The following is a 14,751-nucleotide window of genomic DNA, read 5'->3' as shown; positions in this document are numbered from 1 at the left end:
CCCTGCCCTCACCACCCCATTGTCTGTGTCCACATATATGCATACAATTTCATTGGTTAATCTCTTCTCACCCACCCTTTCCTGACTTCCCTCTAAGGTCCAACAGTATATTCATGCTTCTGTGTCTCTGGGGATGAACAAATTTTTAAGGGTGTGATTTTCAGGTGGTAATAGGTTTTCTGGAATTGGTTCTCTAATCTCATTAGACTTAACGGCACTATGGCTCTATTTCTAGTGGTAAAGAGAATAGTGATAGTCTATGGAATGATGCAGCATTAGAGATATACAAAATACTACCATTGGATACTCGTAACCAAATATTTATCAAAGGTCTGGGTGACCATGTATTTGATACTTTAAAACATTCCAGTATGATGACTTTTGCTGGTTTTTTCCTAATTGCATTGGAGAAAGTCGGGTTGAGAATCCGGTGAGGGAAGTAGATGAAATCATAGCATCAGATTCCCAGCTCAAGCTCTGTATAAATGACCAGAAAGTTTCAATGTCTGCCCTGAAAGAAATATCTCCTATAGCAGCAAGGCTGAGATTTCTAAAAAATAAGATAAACCTTATTCTGTGAATGGTTGAATTACAACACAAATTCTCAAACTTGCAGATTACCTTCTGTTAAGAGGAATAAATGGAATCCTAGAAATTGGAATGGGTATATATGAACAGATACCAGTGAAGTTGGAGACATCAAATCCCTAAATTCTGCTGAGTATTCTTTGCCCAAAGTAGTAGCCTTTCTAACGCTGTCTGAAGAGTTGTTAACCCTCCTTTGGCCTAAAAAAAAAAAAAAAAAATGCAAGTGGCCTTGTTTGAGGTATTTGACTTGAAAGACATTGCAGTTCTATTCAGGGCCTTCCTGATTCACTCCTTTCTGTTGTAGACCTAGTAGACACATGTCCCAGCCAGAGTCCAAAAGAAGGTACAAAGAGTATTCCACAAGAAAGTGTACTATACACTATATAAGTTTCCAATTTGTACACTTATAAATCCAAGAATAGTGTGGTATTTGATATGTGGGATAATGATAAAAAAAACAACATAAAATTAGGCTAAATGTATTTATATCATCTGCTAAGCAGAGATTCTGGATTGAATGTGGTAGCTTGAGGGGTAAGAAAAGACTAAAATCTTTTATTCATCTGATGGGCTAAAATATGGACCAAATGGTAGTCTATACTAAGTGAAAATTAATATCTGAACTGCCTTGGTATACTATAGGGAGGTATCTAAAGACTAATGGCTATTGAAATATTAAATTAGATTTATCATGTAAGACCAGCTCATTCGCCCTGATGACCTTTCCCCATGACTGTGAGAAATGTTTCTAAAGAAAACCTCAACATTATTTAAGAGCTCTGTGGTCACTCTTCTCAGAACATCAGAAATCATAGTGAGAACTGCTGCCATTGACTAGGATCCTTAGGTGCAACTTATTTGAATCTCCAGTGAATTTTACTGAGTGAAAAAAAGGCAATCCTGAAAGGTTACATATACTATGGTTGCATTTATATAATAACATTCTTGAAATGACAAAATTAGAGTAATGGAAAATAGATTTGTGGTTGTAGGAATTAGTGGTAGGGGGTGAGATGGAAGAATCCTATCTAATAAAAGGGTAATATGCAAATTGACCATCACTCCAACACAAAAGATGGCTACTTACATGTGGTCAAAGATGGCTGCCACAAGATGGCCAGCAGGGGAGAGCAGTTGTGGGTGATCAGGCCAGCAAGCAAGGGCAGTCGGGAGAGAGCAGGCCTGCAAGGGAGGGCAGTTGGGGGCCATCAGGCCTGCAGGCAAGGGCAGTTAAAAGTGATCAGGGCTGAAACCCGTTTGGCTCAGTGGGTAGAGCATCAGTTTGCGGACTGAAAGGTCCCGGGTTCGATTCTGGTCAAGGGCATGTGCCTGGGTTGCAGGCACATCCCAGTAGGGGGTGTGCAAGAGGCAACTGGTCGATGCTTCTCTCTCATCGATGTTTCTAGCTCTCTATCTCTCTCCCTTCCTCTCTGTAAAAAAATCAATAAAATACATTTAAAGGTGATCAGGCCTGCAAAAGAAGGCAGTTGGGGTGGACCAGGCCTTCAGAGGAGGGTAGTTTAGAGGGACAAGTCCTTTAGAGGACGGCGGTTGGGAGGGGTGGGGTAGGGGGGAACCAGGCCTGCAAGAGAGGACAGTTAGGAGAGACCAGGTCGGCAGAGGAGGGCAGTTAGGGGTGACCAGGTTTGAAGGGGAGGGCAGTTATGGGCAATCGGGCTGGCAAGGAAGCAGTTAGGCATTGATTAGGATGACAGGGGAGTGGTTAGGAGGCAATCAGGCAGGCAGGCAGACAAGTGGTTGGGAGCCAGCAGTCCTAGATTGTGAGAGGGTAGTTGGGTATTCCTCAAGAGATTCTAGGTTGAAGAGAGTACAGGCTGGGATGAGGAACACACACCCCACGCACAAATTTCATGCTTCAGGCCTCTAGTGTGGTAATAAATGTATTCTGTATCTTTTCCTGTGGTGATGGATAACAAACGTATGTGTGTTAATAAAATTGCATGAACCAAATACACACCTACATACAAACAAACAATACCTGGGGAATCTGAATATAATATTATTGAATTATAACTATGTCAAAATCTGGTTGTGATATTTTGCTATACTTCTGGAAGATGTTATCAAGGGAAAACTGTGCAAAGGATACCTGTGATGTCTCTGCATCATTTCCTACAACTGCAATCCACAATTCTCTCCTAATAAAAAGCTAAGTTTTAAAAGGAGGGTATTAATCCCATCACGAGGGTTCCACCCTGAAGACCCAATGACCTCCCAAAGGCTCCATCTCCAAATACCATTACATTGAGATTAGAATTGCAACATATGAATTTAGGGGAGATACAAACATTCAGTCATAGCAGTAAGTGAAGACAGGTCAGTTGCCATTTGGAAAATTATTTTGTGTTATTAAGTGTCTATACTAAAAACACTTTTCACACTCAAAGCCACATGATCATGAGCTCACATCTCAAAATTACAAAACACAGGAGTAAATAGGAAGCTACAGAAGGAGATAATGTAGTTTTTATTGGCTGCCTTCTCTTATTCCTATAAAGAAAAATAAAACTCCAATATTTAGATATTGCAATTATTGAAAGTAGGTGATAAAATAAAATTTTGAAGATTTATAAAGAAATAAAAGAGAAAACTTTCAAAAATTCATGGTCTCAAAAAAAAAAAAAAACAACCAAAAAAACAAACAAAAAAAAACCCACAATCTATATCTTGCCCTCTCCCCTTCAAACAAGTTTTGAACTCTTTATAACTTTGGCTTTAACCATGTTTTACAGGCTTAAGAAAAACATTTTAATTTAATAAATTGTTATTGCTCACATTATTACAATCTTTCCTCTTTTTTACCCCCATAGCTCCCCTTTAACCAGTTCCCACCCCACCCTATGCCCTTATTTCCCCCACACTGTCCTCATTCATAGGTGTACAATTTTTATCCAGTCTCTTCCCACACCCCACATACCCCTTTGCCCCCAAGAATTGTCAGACATTCCCTTTTGATGCCCCTGATTCAACTAGACTCACCAGTTCATTCTATTATCAGATTTTTAACTCACTCGAATTTTAGATTCATCTGTTGATAGATACATATATGTTGTTCATAATATTTATCTTTACCTTTTTCTTCCTCTTCCTCTTCTTAAAGAGTATCTTTCAGCATTTCATATAGTATTGGTTTGCTAGTGATGAACTCCTTTAGCTTTTTCTTATCTGTGAAGATCTTTATCTGACCTTCAATTCTAAATGATACAATAGCTTTGCTGGGTAGAGTAATCTTGGTTGTAAGTTCTTGCTATTCATCACTTTGAATATTTCTTGCCACACCAATCTTGCCTGCATAGTTTCTGTTGAGAAATCAGCTGACTATCTTATGGGTGCTCCCTTGTAGGTAACTAACTGTTTTTCTCTTGCTGCTTTTAATATTCTCTCTTTGTCTTTTGCTCTTGGCAATTTAATTATGATGTGTTTTGGTGTGGTCCTCTTTGGATTCTTTTTGTTGGGGGTTCTGTGCGCTTCTTGAACTTGTAAGTCTATTTCTTTCACCAGGTAGGGGACGTTTTTCAGTCATTATTTCTTCAAATAGGTTTTCAGTGTCTTGCTTTCTCTCTTCTTCAGCCAGCCCAATAATTCAGATGTTGGTACTCTTGAAGTTGTCCCAGAGGATCCTTACACTATCTTCATATTTTTGGATTGTTTTTGCTTTTTCCTTTTCCAGTTGAGTGTTTTGGTTCTTTGTATTTTAAATCTTTGACTTGATTCTTGCATTCCTCTAGTCTCCTGTTAGGTCTCTGTATAATATTTTTTATTTTAGTCAGTGTAGGTTTAATTTCTAATTGGTCTTTTTTTATATCCTCGAGGGTCTCACTAAATTTATCAGCCTTTTCTAGGAAATTTGTGAAAAACCTTAAAACCGTGGGTTTGAACTCTATGTCCAATTGTTTGTTTTCCTCCATTTCTTTCGTTTGTGATTTTTTTTTTTTTTTTTTTTTTTTGTCTTCACCTTTTTACTGCTTCCCTCAGTTGGTAGGGTAGCTTTGTGTGCTAGGTGTCTTATATGGCCCAGTGTCTCAGCCTCCGCAGTTACCTGAGGTGAACACTCTTGGTGCACCCCTTTGTGGAGAGTGTGTACAGCCTTGTTGTAGTTAAGTCTTGATTGTTATTGGTGTCACTGAGAAGAATTGACCTCCAGGCCAATTGGCTGTGAGGATCAGCTGTGTCTATGCTGGGAGAACTCTTGTCTTATGAGACAAGACTTGCAAAATTTCAAAATGCTCTGTGCTCAGCTTGTATGGGGCAGAATCTCATGGCTGAGCAGACAGTCTTGGCTTCCCATCAGGCCTGCCCTATGAGGTCTCAGTGTCCCATGGCAATTGCTGCCATCCTTTCTGCACGCACTTGTGTGCATGCTTCCAGACCTCTGCTTTTCAAGTCTCTCCTGAGTTACCATGTGCTCCTCTCTTTTCCCAACAATCCAGACTCCCCTTGTATGAGTCCGGTTTCCTAGGTCTCGCCCAGAGATGTGGGTGAGTGCAATCAGAACTGGGGTTCAGTGCAGTCAGGAGCTTCCATCTCCCTCCCACTAGATAAAACCAGCCAAGCACTTAGCTGCCCATCCACTCCTCCTGTGTGTCTCCATATCTCAGTTTTTTACAGTTCCTCTGAGACTCCATGTGCCCTGTTTTTATTATAGTTGTAGAATTTCCACTCAGCCAGCTTTCCTTTGGGTCTGGATGGTGTCTGTTCTGTATTTTAGCTGTGGTTTTGAAATTGTTGTGCAAGGCAGAAGCTTAGGTGTTCACCTATGCCGCCATCTTGATTTCTCTGGGGATAAATATTGATAAGATATATTTCTACCTAGGACATCTAACAGACTATCTCCTGGAGAGCAAACAAACTGTAACTCTGGCATGTGATCAACTTTAGCCCAAAATTCTCTTCCCTTCCTTGTCACCAAACAACAGAAACCATTAGTCTTTAAAAAATAAAGCCACCCTTTGTTTATTGTCCTGTATTAACTAGGGATACACTAGCCCTTTCCTATTTTGGAAAGTAAAATAAACTTTTCCTTTGCATCACTTCTTTTAGTTGTAAATTCTTTCACAGCCCACATTACTGGACAAACCCTAACAAAAGAGATATACATTATTAGAAAATGATGAGTGTTGGAGATAATAAGGACAAATTGAAATTCTCACAGTGTTATTATGAATTAAAAATGGTTCAGATATTTAAAAACTGGTTCTTTGAAAAGATTAATGAAATTGATACACTTCTATGTATACCAGCTAATAAAGGAGAGGACATGAATTATTAATATTAGAAATGAAAGATGGGTCATCACTACAGATACCGGGAACAATAAAATAATAACAAAGAAATGTTATTTGCAACTAAATGCTAAATGCAACTCTATACTCACAAATTTGATAATTTGGGTACAAAAATCCCTTGAAAGACACTCTCTGCCAAAACCCACACAAGAAGAGATAGATAATCTGAGTAGGCCTATATCTATTTATAAAATGGAATTAATAATTACTAATCTTCCAAAAGAATTGGTAAATTCTAGCAAACATTAAGGAAGAAATTATACCAGTTCTCTATAATATCTTTCAGAAAATAGAAACAAAGAAAACTCATTCTATGAGTCAAGTGTTATCCTAATATTAAAAATAAAGACATTACAATAGAAAAAAGCTACAGACCAATATCTCTCATGGACACAAAGGCAAAAATCCTCAACAAATTTTAGCAAATCAAACCTACAATGTATAAAGACCAAGTGGATTTTACTCCAAGTATGAGTGGTTCAACTTTCAAAAATCAATTAATGTAATATCACATCAACATGCTAAGGAAAAAAATCATTTATCAAAAAAACCACACCCATTCATGTGTTAAAAAAAAAAAAAAAAAACCTCAAAAAACTAGGAATAGAGAAGTATTTCCTACGCAGCATAAATAAAATCTACAAAATAACAACAATAAAATATACAGTTAAAGTCATGCTTAATGATAAGAAATTATAAGCTTACTCTAGGAAAAACACAATGATGTCCCTTCTTGCCATCTCATAAAGTACTTCTCTTTCTCTGGTGGGTTTATTTCACTTGGTATAATAATCTCTAGGTCCAATCATACTGTCACAAAAGGTAAGATTTCCTTTATTATGGGTGAGTAGTATTCAAGACTCCATTTTGAATTTATGCTTATGTATGGTTTAAGAAGGTGGTCTAATTTCATTTTTTGCATGTTTCTATACAATTTTCTCAACACCGTTTATTGTATAAAGTAACTTTACTCCATTGTATGCTTTTGCCTGCTTTGTCAAATATTAATTGGCCATAAAGACCTGGATTTATTTCTGGGCTCTGTGTTCTGTTCCATTGACCTGTATCTCTGTTCTCATGCCAGTAGCATGCTATTTTAATTACTATGGCCTTATAGTATACTTTGATATCAGGTAGCATGATTCCTCCAACTTTGTTCTTCTTTCTCAAGATTGCTATGGCTATTTAAGATCTTCTGTGGTTCCATACACACTTTTAAAAATATATATATTTTTATTGATATTTTAACAGAGAGGAAGGGAAAGAAATAGATAGTTAGAAACGTCGATGAGAGAGAAACATTGACCAGCTGCCTCTTCCACACCCCTACCGGGAATGTGCCCGCAACCCAGGTACATGCCCCTGACTGGAATCGAACCTGGGACCTTTCAGTCCGCAGACCGACGCTCAACCTCTGAGCCAAACCGGTTTCGGCCCATACACACTTTTAGAATATTTGTTCTAGTTCTGTGAAATACATTATAGGTATCTTGATATCAATTGTATTTAATCTATAGATTTATTGGCATTTCAATTATGTTAATTATGTTAATTCTTACTATCCATAAACATGATATATGCTTCCACTTATTTATATCCTCTTCAATTTCTTTCTTTGGTATCTTATAATTTTTTAATACAAGTCTTTTACATCCTTGGTTAAATTTATTCCAAGCTGTTTGCTTTAGAGATTTGGGATGTAATTATGAATTGGATTGTTTTTTTAGTTTTCTTTTCTGATAGTTTATCATTGTGTATAAAAATACTACTGATTTCTGACCTGGCCGGTTTGGATACAGCGTCATCCTGCAGACTCAAGGGTCCCAGGTTTGATTCCAGTCAAGGCATCTACCTTGGTTGCAGGCACATCCCCAGTAGGGAGTGTTTAAAGAGGCAGCTGATGGATGTTTCCCTCTCATGGATGTTTCTAACTCTCTTTCGCTCTCCCGTTATCTCTGTAAAAAAAACAATATAATATATATATTTTTTAAATAAAACTGATTTCTGGAAATTTATTTTGTTTCCTGCTACTTTACTGAATGGCCAAATTCCAGAATGCTGATAGTGCCAAATGTTAGCATGGACATAAAGCAGCATGAACTCTCATTGATTGCTGGTAGAAATGCAAAATTATATATGCAGTCACTTTGAAAGACTGTTTGGTGGTTTCTTACAAACTAAACAAATTCTTACCTATGATTCAGCAATAACTCTCCTTGGTATTTATCCAAAAGGGGCAAAAATTTATGCACTCACAAAAACCTGTACATTAATGTTATAGCAGTTTTATCCATAATTACCAACACTTGGATGCAGCCATGATCTATTCATTCCATGGGTGAATGAATAAATTGCAATAAATCCAGACAATGAATAGTGTTGATAGCTAAAAAGATTGGAACTCTTGTGTCATGAAAAGACATAGAGGAAACTTGAATATATATGAATTAAAAGAAGCCAATCTAAAAAGGCTACATACTGTACAATTCTAATTATATGACATTCTAGAAAAAGAAAAACTATAGAAACACTTAAGATCATTGGCTACCATTGTTTAGTGGGAGGGAGGATTAAATGGGTGAAACACAGAGGATATTTAGGGAAGTGTGACAGCTCTGTGTGATACTATACGGATGGATATATGACATTATACATTTGTTCAAAGCAATGGAATATATAAAACCAAGAATAAATCCCAATTTAAACTGTGAACTTTGATGAATAATAATGTCATGTAGATTCATCAATTGTAAAATGTAACACTTTCATGGAAGGGAATTGATAGTTTCAGATAGTTATGCATGTTTGGTGTTAGGAGGTGTATGGGAAATTGTTGTACATTCCTCTCAATTTTGCTTTGTGAAAAAAAAAAAACTGCTCTAAAAATTGTCTTAAAATATGCGCACACAAAAATCACCTTTTTATAATCATTGAATACCTGAAGCAATCTCAGAGTGTTCTCCTTTAAACAAATATTGGAGTCATTACATTAATGGGTTTTAATTAATCCCTATTCAATTACATCTTTCTTATTGCTTTCTGTTCTCTGCCAGAACTCTACTACATCTAAATATTTCTCTATAGAATCTGCTTTTGAGTTAATTTCAAATCTTCTTCTCTCCCAATATCTTTCAGCTTTCCTAGGCACTAATTCCCAATTTATTTCTTCTAATAATTGTTTTTTCTTTTTTAACTAGACATAATATGGCAATGTGAAAGCCAGTTTTCAGAATGTTGTGGAACTTCTTGGGGATCATTGCAAAGAAAGACAGAAAGGATTCAGAAGTTTGTTTCTAGCTGCCCAAGCCTGCTTTTATTAGAGAAAATTCACTCATATGATCTACCTGTTTATATTTTTGGAAAGGAGTCCATTTGAATAAAGATTTCTGGTGAGAGTATAAAATCATTATTTGAATTAATTATTTATCATGTATCTACTGTTATGTTTCCTGACCCTCATTTTCTAAAAGAAATTGTACCCATAAATTTCTTGCCCATATTTTAAAATTCAAAAACCCAGATAGAAATTTAGTGTTTTATTCTTAGCCTCAGAAATTGAAATATTCCAAATATTCAAAGAGAAATAAATAATTACACAGCAGTTAATAATACTGTCCAAAAAGAAGAATTCAAGTGAGACAATGAAAATACAAACCAAACAACTGGGGAAACATTATACTTGTTTATTCCCAGAAGTTTAGTTTTACTTTATTCCAGTGTCAACAATATTACTCTGGACTGAGCTAGTCAGCTGGTCAAGGCACCATTTAGGTAAAGTCAATCATAAGGCATTTTGCTGGATAGTGCACAAATTTACACTTTTATTTGAACAAATCATTAAACATCTTATAAACATTTTATGAATGGATCAAGAGCATTCTCATCACTAAAGAAAGACATCTTTATTTTTGACTGAAAATGTTCAGCATCAGACTTACCAGGCCCCATGATAATGATGGAGATCAGTAATCTCAAAGTTGAAGTCCTCCCGAAAGTATGCATTTGGAGTGATTTTCTTCTTTAATGCAAATTCATTGAAAATCAATCAATGGATTCAGTGAATCTCTCAGGAATTTAACAGGAAGGGTTGTAACTTTTCTTTACCATTTTTCTATGTTCTTATCTTTATCTTCATCTCCATTCTATGTGTTTTTCACTGATTAGCAACTGACAGGAAATGTCAGTGAGTTTTGCTTGGCCTTAGGGTAATGAGGGAGGAAGCATAGTGGCCAGGAGTATGACCACTCAAATAAGAGAAATAATTGGAGTGTGGGCTTAGCTGCACAAAAAGAGATCTGAACATCCTCCAATCAATGACTTAAAATCAGGTGTAGACACTATGATTATTTGGGGTATTTGAGTGACCCAAATTGTCACCAGATAAGCACCAGACCCAAAGCTGATATGTCTGAGGGCAGCCTGTAGTGTGGGTTCTTGAATTCATGCAGGAAAGATTTCACAAGACGAGTCCAGGTGATTTTGAGAGTATATTTATTAAAACTAGAAATAGCCAAAAAAAAAAAAAAAAAAGGAAGAACTTAGGATAAAAGATGCAACAGGGGAGAGCCTCTGTGGTGCTCAGCTATGGCTCCCTGGAAATGTTATAGGAAAGCCTCCCAAGGTGGGGCTGCTTTTGCTCTCTGGGAAGTCAGAAAAAGATGGGACCTCCAAGGCATGATTAGGGAGTAAACCTGGGATGAGCTGCTGCTGTCCACTGCTACCCTAGTTGCAAGTTTTGTGGGGACTCTTAGATTAAAGAGAAATAATGTAAAATGTTCATGTCCAAGAATATAGGTGTGCTCTAAAGAGAATGTCTGCCAAGTCTTTGTTTTGAGGGTTTTCATCTTTCTTATTCAGGCAAAAGTCCGAGGGGAGGGTTTCAGCAGAATATTCATCAGCTTTTCAGGTACATTTTTAATATGCCTGTGCATCAAAATGAGTGTATAGGGGAGTTTGGGATTATTATTTGGTCAGCTTCACTGTTTTACTTTTATCTTGGGTCTGTCTGACTCTAATTGGGTTTTTCTTATTTGTTCCCATAATTTCATCCATCTGTGGGTTTGGCTAGCACAAATGGCACTGAGTCTCTGTCCTCTATCTCCTTGACCAGGGTAATTTAAACTATTTATTCTATGGTTAGAAAGGAGAGGTATAAACCATTTTTTCTCAAATGTCTTTGGTTAGGGGTGATAAGGTTTTGTAATTCACTAGCTGTCTACAGATGTTTAAATTGTTTGCATTGTTTATTTCCCCATTCCACTTATCCCCATATTTTCTTAGCTTCTTTTTTAAATACATTTCATTGATTTTTCACAGAGAGGAAGGGAGAGGGATAGAGAGCTAGAAACATCAATGAGAGAGTTACATCAACCAGCTTCCTCCTGCACACACCCACCAGGGATGTGCCCACAACCAATGTACATGCTCTTGACCGGAATTGAACCTGGGACCCTTCAGTAAGAAGCCCGATGCTCTATCCACTGAGCCAAACCAGTTTAGGCTTTTCTTAGCATCTTACTATCTTCCCTCAAAATTGGGGGTAGACATAATTTTTTTAAAAAAATAAAAACTATATTAAAATAGACCCATTGATCTCCATATCAGTTTTGAGTTTGATTGTTCAGGGAATTTAAGTGGCCCAAATATTAGAGGAGATTTTTAGGGGCTAATGCAAAAGTTACCCTAAACCAGTGGTCGAAAAACTCATTAGTCAAAAGAGCCAAATATCAACAGTACAACGATTTAAATTTCTTTTGAGAGCTGAAAACCAACTTCTGCACATGGGCCAGAAAGTTTCAATTGCACTGTATGTGTGCACCCGCATGTGGTATTTTGTGGAAGAGCCACACTCAAGGATGTGAGGGTGGTGTCCCTCAGCCCAGGCTGCATCCCCTCTAATCTAGGACCCCCTCGAGGGATATCTGACTGCCCTTTTAGGCCCGATCCCTGTGGATCAATTCCATGGTCGCCAGAGCCCAAGATTCCTCCAGTTTGCTTTTCCACAACATTAGTGGGTGGCTTCCTTCCTCAATGTCCCCTTGGCCCAAGTTGGCTGCTGGACCTCCGTCATCACATCAGTGTTGAAGTCTAGGTGTTATGGAAGAAAAGCCAAAGAGGATTTCTCCTTTATCTTTAAAGAGTTTTAAATCAAATGATTTTGCTTACATCTCATTTGGGAAATGTTTTTCTGGGTGGTCACACTCAGCTACAAGGGAAACTGAGGAATGTCTTTTAGCCAAGTATGCCCCCACACTAAATAAAATTGGAGTTATGTTGTTAAGCAATGCATCAGAGGCCTATGTCACAATTGTGCCGTGTAACAAACAACCATAAAACCTCTGTGATAAGAATTGCTCTAATATATGCTTAAACCAGTATAAGTCAGAGTTCACAGTGCTCAAATGTCAGATGGCCAGCTCTTGTGATTCTACTGAGCCCAGGAGGTGGCTAGTTATTGGATTATCTAGGCTGGCCTCAATGGTGAGAGGGTGGGAGGACCAGAGTAAAGTTAGCTCTGCTCTGCATGTTTCTCATCCTCCAGAAGACTAGCCCAGGCATGTTCTCATTGTTCTCATGGAATATCATGTAGAAATATGCAGGATCTCTAAGAATTTGGATCACTACCACTTATACCATATTTGAATGGCCAAAGTACATTGCATGGCGGGGGGGGGGGGGGGGAGCAGAATATGCACTCTTTTTTTTTTTAAATATATTTTTATTGATTTTGTACAGAGAGGAAGGGAGGGAGATAGAGAGCTAGAAACATCAATGAGAGTCATCGATCAGCTGCCCCTTGCACACCCCCTACTGGGGATATGCCCACAACCAAGGTACATGCCCTTGACCAGAATCGAACCCAGGACCTCTCAGTCCCCAAGCCTACGCTCTATCCATTGAGCCAAACCGGTTTCGGCAGAATATGCACTCTTTTTACGGAAGGAACTCTAAAGTCACTGAAAAATTACATGATTAGAAGGAGAGGTGCAGATTTGGAGTCATGAATATAATCATCCACCACAAGGAAAAAGGGGAAGATGAGCACTGACCCAGGCAACTAGCAATCTGTGTTACAGCATTTTTAGTCTGTTACAGAATTGTATTACTAGACATTTTTCTGTCCTATGCTCTATTTTTAAAATGAGGAAATTATAATAAAAGGAAAAGAGCTAATGAAAGCTATATATGACATTATTTTACTAATTTAATTATTTCATGGCTCATGATCCACTTACTAATGGAGTGGGTATTAACATTAACATTTGCCTATTCTTTTGATATCAACTTTTTTTTTTCAAAGGTGCACATACTTCTGGAAATAACTCCTGTCCATTTATTCAGTAATCAGTCCAAACATGAAATGCAACAGCCCCAACAACTGCCAGCAAATAAAGAAGGGGGATGGGAAGTCAGCTATGAGCTGACTTGAAGATAGTGTTTGTAGCTGCTCCGCTATTGCAACATTGATTAGCATCTCAAGTGGGCCAAAGAAACAAGAAGGTTTCAACCCTTTGCATCTCATGTTACACATAAACTAATTACTAAAATTTTTTAGCACACCAAAAAATACATATTATATTTTTGCTCATGTGGCCAAAAAAAAAAAAAAAAGGTATAATTTTGATTCATTCACATCGGACTGCTATTGTTGTGTTGACTGTTGTCATTTTTAAATTTCACACTCTAAGGAAAAGAGGTCAGTGCCCCTGACTAAATAGTCAGGTATTGCATGTTTTACAAATTCTTGCTGCACACGAGAAAATCGCTGCGCTAGGATGAAAGCGCTGTCTAAAGAACCCAAGGGGTGCAGAAAGCTGCTCAGCATTGCTGTAGGCTTTTGCTGAGTCCTCTTCCTCTTTAGGGTGAGAAGCATGGTGGTTTCTCATTTTCAAATAAAACTAGCCAGAGCAAATATGAAAGTACATGAGTCATTCTAGACATTTATAATGGCAGGCAGCAAGCTTTTCCATATATATATTAGAGATAGAAATATGTATGTATATAGATAGATAGATTATAGATGATAGATAGATAGATAGATAGATAGATAGATAGATAGATAGATAGATAGATATAAATATAGAGATAGAGAGAGTTTAAAACAGGCCTTGCAAATTATCACATTGGGCTTCTTATAAACACAAAGGCATCAGAGTAACAGGAGCAGTTGAGTTAGATGTTGAACTCGAAGGCTGATTTCAACTGGCTGCATTTTTGTGATATCTCATCAAATTTAAATTGACTTCGAGATTTTTATTTTTTTGTGCTCTAGGAAAAAACATAAGACATTCAATTATGCATGAATAAATACAAGCCTTCCGAAGTAGAGAAACTTGGAAGTAGACACTTAAGTCCCCCATGAATTTTCAAAGTGTGGTCTCGGATAGGTCAGAATGTGCCAAAAAATGTAACAAGCTTTACCAGGACATTGTAAACTCAAAGTTTCACAATGATGTCTTTTTGTTAGTTTCTTTTGCTTTGCTTTTATTTGTCTGTGTTGTTGAAAGTATTACAGACATCCCCTTTTATCCCCCCATTGATCCCCTCCAACCTGCCCTTGCCCACTTTCCATGCCTCCTCCACACTGCTGTCCATGGGCTATGCATATATGCATATAAGTTCATTGGCTAATCTATCTTCTTTCTAATGAGTTTATATTTTTCAGTCTTCAGTTCCTACCTGCAACCATTTATCCTCTGGAAGAAGGTGGTTCCCACAATAACCAGAACGACCAAGAAGATAGAGGCTTTCAGATAGAGTATGATCAGTAATTGTGACACTGGAAATATCACACCTTTAAAGAGAGGCAACACAGACAGGGTTAAGGAGTCATTTCAAGGATTCTTCTAATAAACAA

Source organism: Pipistrellus hanaki, assembly GCF_964339955.1.
Source record: "Pipistrellus hanaki genome assembly, chromosome: 2".
NCBI classification, from domain to species: Eukaryota; Metazoa; Chordata; class Mammalia; order Chiroptera; family Vespertilionidae; genus Pipistrellus; species Pipistrellus hanaki.
The sequence above is the reverse complement of the archived record's forward strand: the minus strand, read 5'-3'. Positions refer to the sequence as shown.